Here is a 13,038-nt window from a genome sequence, read left to right as displayed (position 1 = left end):
CAGCCGCCATTACTGAGCTGGGATAGGCCACTATAGACGGTCAGGTACTGGTTTGTACCCGGCTCTTCCCAGCACCCCTAGTGGCGGTGGGTACCGGGGTAATGGTATGGGCGTTAGTGTGAATTTGCCAAAAAAATTAAGGGTGGGACATGCTCATTGTTTGGGGGGACATGCTCGTTGTCTAGGGGGGGACATGCTCGTTGTGTAGGTGGGGGTACATGAACGTTGTCTAGGTGGGGGTACATGCTCGTTGTCTAGGGGGGGGGCATGCTCGTTGTCTAGGGGGGCATGCTCGTTGTCTAGGGGAGGACATGCTCGTTGTCTAGGGGGGCATGCTCGTTGTCTGGGGGGGGACATGCTCGTTGTCTGGGGGGGACATGCTCGTTGTCTGGGGGAGACATGCTCGTTGTCTGGGGGGGGGGACATGCTCGTTGTCTAGGGGGAGTGGAATGTGCCCCCCAATTATATACATAAATATACATTGGTGCCAGTGGATGCGTTGGAGGTATGAGCAGTGGCGTGGCCAGGGGGTGTGGTTAGGAGGCGTGGCTAGGGTGTGGCTTCTGTGGGTAAAAAAATCGCAAAACATCTGGATAGGTAAAATAGATGAGGGAAAGTTGGTTAGTGTGTGTTAGGTGGAACTAGCCAACACCTGGGACCGGAGTCTAGCGACACCTGGTATTCACCAGAGCCCGCCGCAAAAAGGGTTGGACTTGCTGCGGCAGGATACCACCAGGTCGTTCTCAGGTGCGACTAGCCCGCGGTGGTAGCCGAGGTCGAGGTACCTTAGCGGATGACAATCTCGTAGTCAGGTCCAAGCACAGGGTCAGGGCAGGCGGCAGAGATGCAATGTCAAGTCCAAGTCCTGGGTCAGCAACAGGAGGTCCAGGCAGGTGGGAACGGGAACACAGGCACACGGAACACAGCAACACGGAGGAACTTGGGTAACACGGTAACACAGGACTCAGGAGCGAGGACACACAGGAATACACAGGAACGCAGGAATACATAGGAACGCAGGAATACACAGGAACGCAGGAATACACAGGAACACAGGAATACTCGCTTGGAAGCTTTTTCTAAGGCTATGAGGCACAAAGATCCGGCAAGGCAGGAAGGTAGGCGGCGGATTATAAGGTGGAAGTGTTCAGCCAACGCACCAATCAGCAGTGCGCTGGCCCTTTAAATTTTCTGCAACCAGTGCGCGCGCCCCCTAGGAGGCAGGGACGCGTGCACGGCAGTCTGACGGAGATCAGGAGCCGGGACAGGTGAGTCCGGGGAAGCGGGGGCCACGGGAGTACTGGTAAGAGCACGGGAGCACCCGTGACAGCGTGTAAAGAGGTGTCGGACGATGAGGAGACACGGTTTTCAGACAGTGGTGAAGTTGTTGTCAGGGCAGGAAGTCCGAGGGGGGAGCAGACTGAGGGATCGGAGGATGATGAGGTGACAGACCCAAGCTGGGTTGATAGGCCGGGTGAACACAGTGCTTCTGAGACGGAGGCGAGTCCTATAGCAGAACAGGTTGGAAGAGGCAGTGGTGGGGCCAGACGGAGAGGCAGGGCCAGAGCTGGTGCATCATCGCCAAATGTTTCACGTAGTGAAGCTCCCGTGGCAAGGGCTAGATTTTCTGAAGTCTGGAGGTTCTTTAAAGAAACAGCGGATGACCGACGGACTGTGGTGTGCAACCTCTTCCACACCAGGATCAGCAGGGGTTCCACCACTACTAGCTTAACCACCACCAGTATGTGGAGGCATATGAATGCTAAACACCCCACTCAATGGAGCTAAGGCCGTTCACCTCCATCCGGGCCCACCACTGCTCCTTCCCCTGTGTCATTTGCTGCCTCTGCTAGTCAGCCCCCTGCCCAGGACCCGGTACAAACACCACCCACGTGAAAACCACACCTTCGCCTCCACGATCCTCCACAGCGTTCACCAATGTCTCCATGCGCAGCGTTCAGCTGTCTATACCCCAGACGCTGGAGCACAAGAGGAAATAGTTCCACCACCCACACGCCCTAACCCTTAACGTCCACATCTCCAAATTACTCAGCCTGGAGATGCTGCCCTATAGGCTGGTAGAGACCGAGGCCTTTCACAACCTCATGGCGGCGGCCGCCCCTCGGTATTCGGTCCCCAGCCGCCACTACTTTTCCTGATGTGCCTTCCCAGGCTTGCACCAGCATCTGTCAGACAACATCATCTGTGCCCTGACCAACGCCGTTTCTGACAAGGTCCACCTAACCACAGACACGTGGATGAGTGCTGCCGGGCAGGGCCACTATATTTCGCTGACGGCACATTGGGTTAACTTGGTGGAGGCTGGGACTGAGTCTGACCCTGGGGTCGCTCATTTATTGCCGACGTCAAGAATTGCGGGGCCTACCTCGGTCCAGGTCTCTCAGGCCTACTATGCCTACTCCTCCTCCCACCCCTCCTCCACCTCCTCCTCCGAATTACCATCCGTGGGCATGGCGCCATCAGTCGGTAGCTCTAGGCACAGCAGCAGTGCGACATCAGGCGGTGGTCAAACTGCTGAGCCTAGGTGATCAAAGGCACACCGCCCAAAAGCTATTACAGGGCATCAAGGCGCAGACCGATCTGTGTCTGGCAACACTGAACCTGAAGCCAGGCATGGTTGTGTGTGAAAACGGTCGTAACCTGGTGGCGGCTCTGCAACTCGGCAGACTGACACATGTGCCATGCCTGGCTCATGTGTTAAATCTCATAGTTCAGCGGTTCCTTAAGACATACCCATCTGTGCGCATTTCAGAAAGTCCAGCACAGATGCTGCCACTCTCAGGGCAGCGCAGCGCCGCCTCCAACTGCCCACTCACCGACTGTTGTGCGACGTGCCCAAGAGGTGGAATTCAACATTAACCATGTTATCCAGAGTTTACCAGCAGCGCAGAGCGATTGTAAACTGCCAGATGTCAACTTCCACCAGAACTGGTAGTCAGGTCAGTCAGCTTCCTCAAGTCTACAATGAGGAGTGGACGTGGATGTCTGATATCTGTCAGGTGCTGAGTAACTTTGAGGAGTCAACACAGATAGTCAGTGGCGATGCCGCCATCATCAGCCTCACCATCCCGCTGCTTGACCTGCTGAAAAACTCTCTGGTCAGCATGAAGTCGGAAGCTTTGCGTTTGTCACAAGAGACGGGGGAAGAAGATTCCCTTGTTGATAGCCAGAGCACCCTCCGGTCTGTTTCTCAGTGCGTATCGGAGGAGGGGGAGGAGGATGAGGAGGAAGAGGAAGAGAATGTTGGCAAGACAGAATAGGGGACCATTGCTCAGTCCTTAACTGTTCAGCATGTATGGGCAGAAGAAGAGGAGTTGGAGAAGGAGGAGGAGGAAATTGAGAGTCAGGCCAGTGAGCGGAGTGAATTCTTGCACGTTGGGACTCTGGCGCATATGGCAGATTTCATGCTAGGCTGCCTATCCCGTGACCCTCGCGTTCGAAGAATTTTTTCCAGCACCGATAACTAGGTATTCACTCTCCTGGACCTACGATACAAGCAAAATCTTTCCACTCTCATCCCTGTAGAGGAAAGGAGTGTGAGAGTGCATGAATACCAGCAGGCCCTGGTGCACAAGCTGAAACAGTATTTCCCATCTGACCCCGCTAGCGGCAGAGGGCGTACTTCTGCGGGACAAGTAGGGAGAGAGAGTAGGCGAGCAGGCAGTTTGTCCAGCACTGGCAAGGGTACGCTTTACAAGGTCCTCTGGACCACCGCGGGAGGTGGAACTAGCCAACACCTGGGACCGGAGTCTAGCGACACCTGGTATTCACCAGAGCCCGCCGCAAAAAGGGTTGGACTTGCTGCGGCAGGATACCACCAGGTCGTTCTCAGGTGCGACTAGCCCGCGGTGGTAGCCGAGGTCGAGGTACCTTAGCGGATGACAATCTCGTAGTCAGGTCCAGGCACAGGGTCAGGGCAGGCGGCAGAGATGCAATGTCAAGTCCAAGTCCTGGGTCAGCAACAGGAGGTCCAGGCAGGTGGGAACGGGAACACAGGCACACGGAACACAGCAACACGTAGGAACTTGGGTAACACGGCAACACAGGACTCAGGAGCGAGGACACACAGGAATACACAGGAACGCAGGAATACATAGGAAAGCAGGAATACACAGGAACGCAGGAATACACAGGAACACAGGAATACTCGCTTGGAAGCTTTTTCTAAGGCTATGAGGCACAAAGATCCGGCAAGGCAGGAAGGTAGGCGGCGGATTATAAGGTGGAAGTGTTCAGCCAACGCACCAATCAGCAGTGCGCTGGCCCTTTAAATTTTCTGCAACCAGTGCGCGCGCCCCCTAGGAGGCAGGGACGCGCGCACGGCAGTCTGACGGAGATCAGGAGCCGGGACAGGTGAGTCCGGGGAAGCGGGGGCCACGGGAGTACTGGTAAGAGCACGGGTGCGACCGCGATCCGAGACAGGGATCGCGGGAGCACCCGTGACAGCGTGTAAAGAGGTGTCGGACGATGAGGAGACACGGTTTTCAGACAGTGGTGAAGTTGTTGTCAGGGCAGGAAGTCCGAGGGGGGAGCAGACTGAGGGATCGGAGGATGATGAGGTGACAGACCCAAGCTGGGTTGATAGGCCGGGTGAACACAGTGCTTCTGAGACGGAGGCGAGTCCTATAGCAGAACAGGTTGGAAGAGGCAGTGGTGGGGCCAGACGGAGAGGCAGGGCCAGAGCTGGTGCATCATCGCCAAATGTTTCACGTAGTGAAGCTCCCGTGGCAAGGGCTAGATTTTCTGAAGTCTGGAGGTTCTTTAAAGAAACAGCGGATGACCGACGGACTGTGGTGTGCAACCTCTTCCACACCAGGATCAGCAGGGGTTCCACCACTACTAGCTTAACCACCACCAGTATGTGGAGGCATATGAATGCTAAACACCCCACTCAATGGAGCCAAGGCCGTTCACCTCCATCCGGGCCCACCACTGCTCCTTCCCCTGTGTCATTTGCTGCCTCTGCTAGTCAGCCCCCTGCCCAGGACCCGGTACAAACACCACCCACGTGAAAACCACACCTTCGCCTCCACGATCCTCCACAGCGTTCACCAATGTCTCCATGCGCAGCGTTCAGCTGTCTATACCCCAGACGCTGGAGCACAAGAGGAAATACAGTTCCACCACCCACACGCCCTAACCCTTAACGTCCACATCTCCAAATTACTCAGCCTGGAGATGCTGCCCTATAGGCTGGTAGAGACCGAGGCCTTTCACAACCTCATGGCGGCGGCCGCCCCTCGGTATTCGGTCCCCAGCCGCCACTACTTTTCCTGATGTGCCTTCCCAGGCTTGCACCAGCATCTGTCAGACAACATCATCTGTGCCCTGACCAACGCCGTTTCTGACAAGGTCCACCTAACCACAGACACGTGGATGAGTGCTGCCGGGCAGGGCCACTATATTTCGCTGACGGCACATTGGGTTAACTTGGTGGAGGCTGGGACTGAGTCTGACCCTGGGGTCGCTCATTTATTGCCGACGTCAAGAATTGCGGGGCCTACCTCGGTCCAGGTCTCTCAGGCCTACTATGCCTACTCCTCCTCCCACCCCTCCTCCACCTCCTCCTCCGAATTACCATCCGTGGGCATGGCGCCATCAGTCGGTAGCTCTAGGCACAGCAGCAGTGCGACATCAGGCGGTGGTCAAACTGCTGAGCCTAGGTGATCAAAGGCACACCGCCCAAAAGCTATTACAGGGCATCAAGGCGCAGACCGATCTGTGTCTGGCAACACTGAACCTGAAGCCAGGCATGGTTGTGTGTGACAACGGTCGTAACCTGGTGGCGGCTCTGCAACTCGGCAGACTGACACATGTGCCATGCCTGGCTCATGTGTTAAATCTCATAGTTCAGCGGTTCCTTAAGACATACCCATCTGTGCGCATTTCAGAAAGTCCAGCACAGATGCTGCCACTCTCAGGGCAGCGCAGCGCCGCCTCCAACTGCCCACTCACCGACTGTTGTGCGACGTGCCCAAGAGGTGGAATTCAACATTAACCATGTTATCCAGAGTTTACCAGCAGCGCAGAGCGATTGTAGACTGCCAGATGTCAACTTCCACCAGAACTGGTAGTCAGGTCAGTCAGCTTCCTCAAGTCTACAATGAGGAGTGGACGTGGATGTCTGATATCTGTCAGGTGCTGAGTAACTTTGAGGAGTCAACACAGATAGTCAGTGGCGATGCCGCCATCATCAGCCTCACCATCCCGCTGCTTGACCTGCTGAAAAACTCTCTGGTCAGCATGAAGTCGGAAGCTTTGCGTTTGTCACAAGAGACGGGGGAAGAAGATTCCCTTGTTGATAGCCAGAGCACCCTCCGGTCTGTTTCTCAGTGCGTATCGGAGGAGGGGGAGGAGGATGAGGAGGAAGAGGAAGAGAATGTTGGCAAGACAGAATAGGGGACCATTGCTCAGTCCTTAACTGTTCAGCATGTATGGGCAGAAGAAGAGGAGTTGGAGAAGGAGGAGGAGGAAATTGAGAGTCAGGCCAGTGAGCGGAGTGAATTCTTGCACGTTGGGACTCTGGCGCATATGGCAGATTTCATGCTAGGCTGCCTATCCCGTGACCCTCGCGTTCGAAGAATTTTTTCCAGCACCGATTACTAGGTATTCACTCTCCTGGACCTACGATACAAGCAAAATCTTTCCACTCTCATCCCTGTAGAGGAAAGGAGTGTGAGAGTGCATGAATACCAGCAGGCCCTGGTGCACAAGCTGAAACAGTATTTCCCATCTGACCCCGCTAGCGGCAGAGGGCGTACTTCTGCGGGACAAGTAGGGAGAGAGAGTAGGCGAGCAGGCAATTTTGTCCAGCACTGGCAAGGGTACGCTTTACAAGGCCTTTGCCAGTTTTATATCACGCCAGCAAAACACTGTCACCTGTCCCCAGTCTCGGCAGAGTAGGAGTGATCTTTACAGAAAAATGGTGAGGAAGTACGTAGCTGACCATACCATCGTCCGAAATGATCACACAGCTCCCTACAACTACTGGGTTTCAAAGCTGGACATCTAGCCCCAACTGGCGCTGTACGCCTTGGAGGTTCTTGCCTGCCCTGCTGCTAGCGTGTTGTCAGAGCTCATGTATGCACTCCTCCTCCTCATTCTTCTTCTTCTCCTTCTCCTCCTCTTTGTACACTAAAGCAGAGGCAACTGGCTATTTTTTGCCAGGGCCAACTGGCTCTAGCTATAGTACGTATTTAATTTTTCTGGAGGGCCACCTACCCGGTCCTCTGTTTTAAACAATTTTGGGAGTGCCACATAGAGGTACTCTATTAAATTTTTCTGGAGGGACACCTACCCACTCCTCTGTTTTAAAAACTTTTTTGGACTGCCACATACAGGCACTCTATCTATTTCATTTTTCTGGAGGGCCACCTACCCGCTCCTCTGTTTTGAAAACTTTTTTGGACTGCCACATACAGGAACTATCCAAATTTTATTGTCTCCATAGCAGCCTCCACGCATCGTCTCCATTGCTGCCTCCACACGTCGTCTCCATTGCTGCCTCCACACGGTGTGTCCATTGCTACCTCCACACGTCGTCTCCATAGCTGCCTCCAAAAGTTGTCCCCTTAGCAAACGAGCTGTGTCAGGCAGAATTTTGGGTTGTTTTAACAGCTTCCACCCTGCTGTGTTATCCACAAAATATACCGCCAAACTTTTATCATTTACCGATATTATTTCATTTACCGATATTATTATTATCTGTTTACATTCCCCTCCCCCGCCATAACCAGGCCAATTACTTATAAGAACAGTACTACACTTGATCTTATACAAAAGGTTCTTAGAAATGCTGTTTGTAGCCCCCGCCTGCGTTGAATATTATAATTTTTTCAAAGTAAATGCTTCTGGCCCTCAGGCCCATTTTGGGTGGGGAGGTGGGCAGGGGCTTGGACAGGTGAAATCTCGCCTGGCAGCGGACCGCCAGCTCCGGCACAAGATCCAACTAACATAGTTTTAACTGCAGCACCTTTAATCTACTACTACCTTACTGCCTCCATACATCGTCCCCTTAGCAAACAAGCTGTGTCAGGCAGAATTTTCGGGTGTTTCACCAGATACATAATGGAACTCGGCCCATCTGTCGCCGCCATGCCGTAAACCTGAAGTTTCAATCATAGCAGCGCAATATGGATGCCCCATACTGTCGCTCTTAATCATGGAACCATTTCCGAAAAAAATAAAAAATAGAACCGCTATGCTATTCCATTATTCCTAGGTGAAATATTCAAACGACCCCACCTGCTTTAAAAATTATAATTTTTTCAAAGTAAACGCTTCTTGCTCCCAGGCCTATTTTGGGTGGGGAGGAGCCGAAAGGAAGAGGCTTGGACAGACAAAAGCTCGCCTGGCAGCGGGCCGCCAGCTCCATCCCAAGATCCAATTAACATTGTTTGAAGTGCAGCAACCTTCAACCCACAACCTATAACCTTTTACCTCCACAATCTATCTTTTCACTCCTCTTCTCTCACCTCCTTACATTCACCTCGGGTGCCATAACCGTCCCCATTGCCTCCACACGTCGTCTCCATAGCAGCCTCCACGCGTCTCGATAGCTGCCTCCACACGTCGTCTCCATAGCAGCCTCCAGACGCCGTCTCCATAGCAGCCTCCACACGCCGTCTCCATAGCTGCCTCCACATGTTGTCTCCATAGCAGCCTTCACACGTCGTCTCCATAGCTGCCTCCAAAAGTCGTCTCCATAGCTGCCTCTACATGTCGTCCCCTTAGCAAACGAGCTGTGTCAGGCTCATTTTTCGGGTGTTTCACCAGATACGGTATGGAACTTGGTCACTCTGTCGCTGCCATGCTGTGTTATCAGCGCTTCTTGCTCACCTCCTTTGGTTCCTGTCTGCTGCCATAATCAGGCCAAATACTGATACGTCAGGGCTACATGTTATCCTCGGCAAAAGGAATTTTAAAAATTGGTTTGAAGCCTGAGTCCATTGGGGGTATGTCGCCATGCCACTCTCTAGCTTGCCACTGCTGCCGCTGCCTCCGCATGCCATCCTCTATAGTGTCAGGGTCAATTGTTGGGTGTTTTAGATGCTATCTCGCCTCACTCAGACACTCTGTCATCGCCATGCTGTTGCCCATATTTTTGGCATGCTGCCCCTGCTGTTTCCTGTCAATTTCGCCTCCACGATCCTCCACAGCGTCCACCAATGTTTCCATGCGCAGCGTCCAACTGTCTATACCCCAGACCCTGGAGCGCAAGAGGAAATACAGCTCATCGTCCCCTTAGCAACGAGCTGTGTCAGGCTACATTTTTGGTGTTTTACCAGCTGTGATTTTCTGGTGTTTTATATGGGTCACTCATTTTGATAATGGATACAAAGCTGTATGACTGAGTGCGCGTCACTCCCCCACATGCCTTCACACGCCGTCTCCATAGCAGCCTTCACACGTCGTCTCGATAACTGCCTCCACAGGTCGTCTCCACAGGTCGTCTCTGTGTCAGGCTCATTTTTCGGGTGTTTCACCAGATACAGTATGGAACTTGGTCACTATGTCGCCACCATGCTGTGTTATCGACTAAATATACCGTCAACCTTTTGTTCACATAGGAAATCATTTCAGCGCTTCTTGCTCACCTCCTTTGGTTTCTCTCTGCCGCCAAATACTACAGTGCTACACGTTATCCTCGCCAAAAGGAGGCTGCCCCCGCATGCCGTCCCCTATAGTGTCAGGGTCAATTATTGGGTGTTTTAGATGCTATCTCGCCTCACTCGGTCACTCTGTCATCGCCCATCATTTTGGCATAATGGTGCGATTAGGCAGCCTCAGCGGCATCCATGCATGCTGCCCCTGCTGTTAACCTCTTCACTTTCAGCTTGATATTGGAAAATACTACTCATAGCATACTACAGCTGTGAAACAATAGGAAAAGAGAGGAGAGAGAGACCCTTCTTCAATCCTGTGGACAGATTTGCCGTAGCAACCTAGAAGTAGCACTATAACTATGGGGTTCTTTTCAGTCTGTTTCTTTACAAACTGAGCACAATTTCTTAATAAAGCATATTAGAAAAATGTTCACAACAACCCCCTTCATACACACACAATATCAAAAATGATCTGAAATGATGGTTACTCTTTAAGTCTCTATGTTTTTTACCTAAAGAGTTCATCAGGCTTATTGTTGAAGAAGTTTCTGATCAAAGTCACCCCCTGTTGGTGAAGGTTCAATGGCTTCGATCACTTGGAATTTCATGACTTTTTCATCACAATGGTTATCCCAAACATGGCATGCAATGGGAGTGTCTTCTCGTATTTTGGTATAAAGCCAAATCAAACCACCGAATACATAAGTGCAGTATACCTTACCCATATTGAAGATGATCGTTGCCCGGAATGACAACGGGGGCGTTGTCATTCCGGGCAATGATCATCTTCAATATGGGTAAGGTATACTGCACTTATGTATTACGCATGTTCATGCATTTTGCTTACCATTAGGTTCCATTAAATTGACAATTGTCCCATACTTCCCATTTATACTTAATTAAGGCCATCGGTGCCTCTAACTTACACTTAATTTTCTCGATGATCTTGTTGTTTGGAGTGCAACCTCATCTTGTGTCCCCCTTGGGGTAGAATCATTTTAACCAGTGTTTGTCATTTGTCATTTGTTTTTTGATCTAAATAAAACATTTCTTACTATTACTGTTTTCTTTGTTTCTAATTGTGCTATAGTGTTGGATCTTCTCTTCCACTCTTTCAAGAGGAAGAACAATAGGTCATGTATTAGTTTCACCAACCAGCCATATGGTACTATACCATGTAGGGAGAAGGACAGGTCCCAACGTATTACCACACACCATATTTTCCTCCCTACTTTGGTTTGTTTCAATTTTGTGTATCATATATACAACGTATAGTCTGACAATACATATGTCTGACAATTTCATATTTCATATGAAATATATAATTGTATATTATCTTTGTTATCATAGATAAACCCTTTCTCTCCTTTTTCCTTTCAATACCACACCCCTAACCCCCACTTACCCCCCCTCTCTTTTTACACCCAACAAGAGATTATTGTTGTGATTTGTGGGTAATCCAGAAATACTAGATGCTCAATAACACTGATGTATGTTACCCAGCTCTAATGTTAAACAAAAAAGGGTACAGCCGTATATTGTATTATTGGAAATGTGTATGTTTATTTGTACCTAATAAAAACAGTTTCAAAACATATGTCTTCATCAAATTGCAATGTCCATGAAAATATTCAATATAATGTTTTTTACTTATCCACCTGGGTTAGCGCCTATACAAAGGCATGACGTTTTGGAGGCCACACCTCTTTCCTCAGCATCTGAAATGTCGCAGCTGCATGCCGTTGTGTAGACGCTAGCCCATGTGGATAATTAAAAAGCATTACATTGAATATTTTCATGGACATTGCTGAAGGCCTTTGCAATGTCAGACTAAATGTTGTATATATGATGGATGAAGAAAACATATAAAGAATATTTTGTCAATTGCACTTTGTAGTGGTGTCGGTAGTTTGGTTTGGCTTTATGATGGATTGCGGAGTGTGAGGAGCTCTTTATAATACTACTGGATTATGTTCCATTGCATCGATAGAACCCATGTTGTATGATTTATTCTTGCATTTTGGTATCATTAATATGATCACTTATTATTCTTCTTGCCTCCTGTATAGTTTTATCCACATATTCTTTTTGACCAACGCAGGTTTTCAAGTAGATCATCCCTGTGGTCTTGCAGTTTACAATGATTTCATATGACGGATGATTCCTGGGGCTAATTAGCTGTGACTTGTCTCCCTGACAGACCAAAGGGCATGTATAGGTGTGAGAACAGCGAGAGGAACCACACATCGTATAAAGTCTTTTAAATGACAGGTTTGATTTACTTGACGACCCGGGCCTTTCAAAAACAATACATGGTCAAAACTATACAGCAGGCCAGAAGAAAATCCACAATCATATTAAAGATATCAAAAAACATGAAGACACTCCCATTGCACGTGATGTTTGGGACAAACGTACTGGTGATTAAAAAGTCCTGAGATTTCAAGGGATTTAAGTGGCTCAATAGGGGATAATTTTATCAGAAACTTCTTCAACGCCCCATGGACTTCAACCTGAGGGACTTAACCCTTAAGAACATGGCCCTTTTTCATTTTGCGTTTCAAATTTCTCACTTCCCCTTTTCAAAATTCCATAACTTTTTCCATATACAGAGCTGTATAAAGGCCTGCTTTCTGTGTTAAAAATAGTGCTTCTAAGTGATTATATTTAATATTCCATACTGTGTACTGGGCAGCTGGAAAAAAATTCATTAATTCAAAAAAATTTACGAAAAAACACATTTTCACCATTTTCTTTTGGGCCCTGTTTCACTATGCAGAGATATTAAATTTATATTGGTTTTATCATGTTTTTGTAGATTTTTATACTACTTTTAGACCCCCTAAGGTACTTTAACCCTAAGATGTTTCATTGATCCTACCATATACTGCTATGCTACAGTATGTATATGGGGGTTTTGCACATAATCTTTGACAATGTGCCACTAATTTTCAGAAATTACAAATCCTGCGGTCTTGTAAAAACTCTAGGCAGTCATGGCAACTGATCAACGCTCCCCATATACGTCATGGGGAGGGACAATCACAACAAAGATGGTGTTACCCATGCGCTGCGGTCTGTTACATGCTGCCCGCAAAGCTTTGCCGTTGGCATGTAAAGGGTTAACACCAGTGACTGGGGCTAGCACCGATCACCGGTGTTAATTGCATTATGCAGCAAACACCCCATGTGTAAGAAGTTGGCTCAGCCTGTAAGCCCTCTTCATACACCCACTGCTGCACCATGACATTGGGGAATGTCATGGTGGGGCAAGGGGTTAATGAGAAGATTATGAACTTATGTATATGCCCTGATAAATGTCCCCCCCACTGTTCTTATCTCCAATAGGTCTGGGACATGAATATATAAGACACTTAATGCATGTCCACAAGACCTGCAATATAACTCAGTG

The sequence above is a fragment of the Engystomops pustulosus genome, chromosome 7, assembly GCF_040894005.1.
Source record: "Engystomops pustulosus chromosome 7, aEngPut4.maternal, whole genome shotgun sequence".
Lineage (NCBI taxonomy): Eukaryota > Metazoa > Chordata > Amphibia > Anura > Leptodactylidae > Engystomops > Engystomops pustulosus.
This window is presented reverse-complemented; position numbering follows the sequence as displayed.